Below are 5883 nucleotides of genomic sequence, written 5' to 3' on the forward strand. Positions count from 1 at the left end.
ACACACACACACGCACGCCCACACTAATACACACAAACACACATAGCATGAAACATTAAAAAAGATCATTTTAGTAATACAGTGGAATATTAGCATTGAATATTGACCAGAAAATATCTTTTGTCAATATGTATTACTGAAAACTAATTTTAAGGTAAGACCTTACAAACCAATCCCAATTTTAAAGTTATTGCAGAGTTTTAGGATTGTGTTGCATCTGAAAGTTTCATTCTAGGCTATTGTTTGATAATACCAGAGTGATTTGAGAAACCTTCCCAAGATTCATGACTATTTCAAAGACAATTAAGGAGTTAATACTGTTCTCCATACATCTCCATAGGTGCTCATTTCATCCTATATTCAATCTCTGGTCTTTTCAAGTGTGCACTGGGAATGTTATTGAACTCTCAGAATCTCTGTCTAACATTAAACAGAAAACAAAAAGCAGAAACATGCTAAAGATCTTAATTGGGGATAGTTAGCTCTGCCTTTATTCTCAGACTGATTCTAAACTTGAGTCCTGAGAATGACGTCTGAAGATAGTACAATCAAACATTCACTTGGTTGTCCACTCAGTCTTATGACAAGTAGCTCATTCTACATCCCATTGCAGATTTTTCTTAAATTTGTCTTCCCTGCTTGACCATAACCAACACACTGTCATTGATCAAGCTCTGCTAGCATTTCTTGTTCTAAAACCTTAACAGCATTTTGCCGTCACTGACACTCTTAAAGTTGATGCAGACAAAGGAAAGATTGTTTAATTCACAGCCATCAAGTCTTGAGGGCCAGCAGAAAGGATGGAAATAGGCAACCTCATGAAGTAGGAGGTAGGGGGACCCTCCAGAATGTACCAAAGACCTGGGAGGTGAGAGGCTCTCAGGTCTCGGGGTGGGGGTGGTAGACGAAATGCCCTACGGTAGCGAGAGGGAACTTGTAGAGCCCACCTCCAGCAGAAAGTCAGGGCATCAAGTGTAGGGATGGGGTTGCTACCCACAGTCAAAACTCTGACCCAGAATTGCTCCTGTCTGAAAGAACTGCAAGAATGGAAGTGGAGAGGAGCCTGAGGAAAAGGAGGCCCAGAGACAGGCCCAAATTGGGATCCAGTTCAAGGGGAGGCCCTGAGGCCTTACACTATTACTGAGGCTATGGTGTACTCACCAAAAGGGGCCTATCCTGACAGTCGTCCAAAAGACCCAACAAGCAGCTGAAAGAGTCATATGCAGATATTTATACCCAACCAATAGACAGAAGCTGGTGACACCAGTAGTTGAATTAGGGAAAAGCTGGAAGAAGCCAAGGAGGAGGGCAACCCCGTAGGAAGACCAGAAATCTCAACTAATCTGGACCCCCAAGATCTCTCAGACACGAGGCTACCAACCAGGCTGTATACACCAGGTGTTATGAGCTCCCCTAACACATGTACAACAGAGAACTGCCCAGTCTGGACTCAGTCAGAGAAGATGCACCTAAGTCTCAAGAGAGTAGAGAACCCTGGGAGTGAAGAGTTCTGGTGAGGAGGGTGGTGGGAGCTGGGGGAGTGTTGACACATCCTGGAGAGCCGGTGGGAAGGAGGAGATATGGGATGTGTAACAGTCAGACCAGGAGGGGAATAAAATCTGGACTGTAAAAAAGATTAAATAAAATTTTAAAAACTATAATTCAACTATGTGATTTTTGCCTCTTCTTTTAAGACTCAAAAGGCCTGCTCCATTAAAAGTTTATTTCACCTTCTTGATTTTTACTTAGCATCATTTATATTACATATTTTGCAGTATTTTAGTTGAAATTTTAAAATTATTTTTGGAGAGTAATTTAATAGCACTGAAAATATGTTGTCAAAATATAGAATTATCGAAGCATAAAGTCAAAAGTCAGTGGATAAGGAGATCATAGGCCCTGAAGTTTAACCTGTTATTGTATTTTCGTAAATTGTTCATGCTGTCAATACCTTCTACATATTTAGGTCTATACCCATAGACCTGAGGTGCTCTTAACCTTGGTCAGAGGAAGTTATTTTTTGGGACAGGCAAGAATCCACAGAGATATCAATAATTGGTGAAAATGCTGAGAGTAAGACATGAGTGCTCAGCTCTAAATAGGACATTTACATCACACACAACACATCCAACTACCTCAGGAAACATTGCAGAATTGTCTAAGATCTGGATGGTGGGAAGGAATGTTGTCAAATGCTGTCCTCTGCACTTGACATGGGTATTGTAAGTATATCTGCACAGAGCAGCAGTGGTTACCTGCACATGACCTGCTCAAGGTCAAACCAGACAAAGTCCCAATACAGGTGAGGGGAGATGATTTCTAACATCCATAGAAAACTGAGATACTAACAGCAGTACATAGTGGTGGAGAGTTGGGATCCCACTTTTCTCTCTCCCTCTCTTCTTGTAGCTGCCCTTGACTTTTGCAAGCCCTTCCCCACCCCTGGAGGAAAAAATCTTTTATGGAAGCTGTAGTGTATCACTGTGTCTCCACAGTGCACACTCTTCTCCATATAGTTTTGCTTGCCAATATTCATTGCAATGATTCATTGGCATCGTACTAGTCCTCCAGTTTCTGCTACTCAACCAATACTAGAACATCAACGGGACGTCTCTCGGTTATCTTGCTGTTGCCCTGTGTCATGGATATCCCTTAATTTTGGATATATAGGACTGCCACTTCAAGTACTTCATTAATTCATCAATGGAATAGATGTTGGGGTAAGTCAATTCAAAGTCCTGGATCTGGGCCTGTGAAGTATCTAAGTCAGTCAGTTCACTTGCCAGCTGTACTCATACCTTTGGGCGCGAGCTCACTTGTAATATCCACAAACAGGGCCATGTCTACTCTGCTGCCTAGGTAAAGGGCATGGTCCACTCTCCTGAGTGCTGTAGCTGAAAATATATATAACCATTTATCCTACTTCATGGTCCCAGGGCCAGCTCTTTTCCCTCCCATGAGTGGCTAGGGATGAGGGAAAGGAGGAGTCATCTTTCTCATCCATATCACCACACAGCAGACAAGAGTCACGGTCAGCTCACCCCATGTCTAGGGCCCGCTCTACTTGCTGCCCAGATGAGTGGTAGAGACATTTCTTCTGCTCTTATGATCCTTGGCCATAAGTAATGTGAGGTGAGGGGCTCTCCTTCACATCGCACTACTCCATAACAGACAAGTGCCTGGGCAAGTCCTCCTAAGCTCACACCCTAGCGACAATTTCACTTGCTCTCACACCATCAGGATCAGATCTAATATGTTGTCCAGGTGAGATGTAGAGGCTGCCTTTTTGAAGCAGGTGAGGGGCAGCGACAGCTTTCTTGCTCTATGACTCCACTGGGACAAGCTCTCAAGGAAAAAAGAGGGAGAATCTTTTCTTCATCTATGCCACCCCCCAGTATACAAGAGGTAGGGCTGATTCCTCCACAGTTAGGCGACGGGGGAAGCAGACCTGCACTACCACCACCAGGGTCAGGTCTATTGTGCTGCCCATGCAGGTTACAGAGCCTGCTTTCCCAAATGCTGCAGCAGGTAAGGAGCAGACAGCTTTACTGTTCTCATGACCCCAGGATTTGGTCTCCCATTGGCTGCAAATGGTAAGAGGCAAGCAAGAAGAAGGTGTTTCTCCCTTGTCCACATCACTCCCACATTCATTTCCTCAGGACTGGCTTACCTAAGGCTCTCCTAAGTAATATAGCTGGCTACAGGTCATATCAGTTCTCCTCAGGTCCCCAGGACCAGCTTTCCCATGATACCCAAGTGAGGGGTAGGGTCAGTCCTACATGACTCTTAGACATCAACATGTTTCTGAGCAGCAGACCAAAGCAAGAACATCTGCCTGGCCTTTGGTGTGACAGACCCTTGCTGCTGCAAGGCCATGGACTCAGACATAGTCCCCTGAGGCCAGCACAGGCCAGGGCCCCAGCATTGTCCCCTGGTGTCATCATCTGCTACTCATATCAGGCTGTTCCTCACTACCCTCAAGTCTCATAAAATTGGGAAATAAATAATTGTAATACTATTCTAGTGTATTTTAAAAGTAGGGAATGTCTTTTCCAATAATTAAATTAGAATTTAACGTAATTAAAAAAAAAACAAAGAGTCAAAACTGTCACATGAAAGTAGTATTTAGATTATAATCTCTCATGGCCCTGGGGTCATCAGTCTAGGGCTCACTCTCACTGGTTGCTGCAGTCCAAGGCAGGGTTCTTTTAGTCTCTGGTTCATTCTGCAGGCTGGGAGCCTGTTCAGGCCCACTGGTCCTTACTGGTGGCCAGCTCAGGCTTGCTTTTTTCCAAAGATTGTTAGGCTACTCATCATTCGATGTTCATAGATCAGAACACTCAGCATAGACGTAACCCCTCTCCTCTCTGCTACTTACTGACACACATGTGACACATCAGCCACACCAGCAATGTTTCTAAGGGCAGTGACAACTTTTTTTTTTTTGGTTCTTTTTTTCGGAGCTGGGGACTGAACCCAGGGCCTTGCGCTTCCTAGGCAAGCGCTCTACCACTGAGCTAAATCCCCAACCCTGAACTTTCTTAAAAGACACAAAATAGCAGATTTAATACAGAAGAAATTCAATCAAAATAAACATTCACATATTCAAAAGGATTTATAATTAACTTATTTACAACCAAAGAATACGAGTATAGATATCTTCATTTCCATCTTTTCTCAGAAATTTGGGCAATAAATGCTGTACTGCTATCCAAGTACATCTACAAAGCAGAGAGTATTTTTCCAATAATAAAATTATGACTTTACTTATAAAAAACTGTTACATGAAAGTAAATATGTAGAATATCTCAACCAAACAGTCAGAATATTTAAATGAAATCCATAAGTATATTAAAACTATGTCATGATTGTAATATATGTAGTAAAATCAATTAACAAATTCAATAGTCATTTACAGGCTTTGTGATTTATCCTGAAATTGTCTCAATTTACTAAAGACCATCTAATAACAATAACAGACAAAGCTATTATAAAAATGTTAACTGGGACAAATATAATTAGTTTCTTGAAGGAAAATATTGCACTGAGGCAACAGATTAAATCAAGAAATAGAAACACACATGTCAAGTAGGGGAAAAAAATCCCAACCATAAGGCTGTCATTAGTCCTGGAAGATATGGTCACCTATGGAAACTAAAAGAAGGAATCTACAAAATGCTTTCAGCACTCATAAAAAAGTTAAACTTGGTTACATAATAAAATGCTATAATAGGGGAAATATTTCAAAGTAAATATTTTACAAAAGTATGTATTTAAAATATGGAAAGTACTGCTAAAATTAAGCACTAAGAAAGCAAATCTTCAATTTGAATAGGAGCAAAAATTTCCAGCAGACATTTTATCATAAATAAACAAGGGACAATTAATTGTAGGTAAAGACTTACATTGTTAGTGACTTCAAAAATGCAACTGAAAATGCACAAAAATATTGCCACATACACTCTAGGACAAAAATTTAAACACATAACAAAAGCCTGTGAAAGCAAGTGGCAATAAAGTCTGGAAGCCGCTCCAACACTGGCATGCTGCTCGTGCTAATGGAACATTTCCCAACAGATGTTAGCAGAGAGTTTCATAGTTTTGTATCTGAGTAGTAAATATGAAGGTATAAATGGGCATCTGTCTATCTTGTGACCTAGTGATGCTAGTATGAAGCATTTAATAAACAACAATGAAAACCACATCATTCATTCCAATGTTCACAGAAATGTCATTTATTTAATACAACCTAAATATCTCCAGCTCATGGCAGAGTGATCAAATTGAAATATACATGTCCAATGAATTTGAAGCTACTTACTGTACATAAGAATATATTTGATTGCATTTACATATGATTTTCAAAAAGAAGATAAAATTTAC

General features: G+C 40.8%; 1 non-coding gene across 1 annotated transcript; it reads right to left on the reverse strand.

Annotated features, from left to right (window-relative positions):
- Positions 1–4297: 4297 nt before the first annotated feature.
- Positions 4298–4428, reverse strand: LOC120102045 (small nucleolar RNA SNORA17). Its single transcript, XR_015685150.1, has one exon. It is a non-coding gene; the product is annotated as a small nucleolar RNA SNORA17 (small nucleolar RNA).
- Positions 4429–5883: the final 1455 nt, after the last annotated feature.

Source organism: Rattus norvegicus, chromosome 3 (genome assembly GCF_021556685.1).
Source record: "Rattus norvegicus strain SHRSP/BbbUtx chromosome 3, alternate assembly SHRSP_T2T, whole genome shotgun sequence".
NCBI classification, from domain to species: domain Eukaryota; kingdom Metazoa; phylum Chordata; class Mammalia; order Rodentia; family Muridae; genus Rattus; species Rattus norvegicus.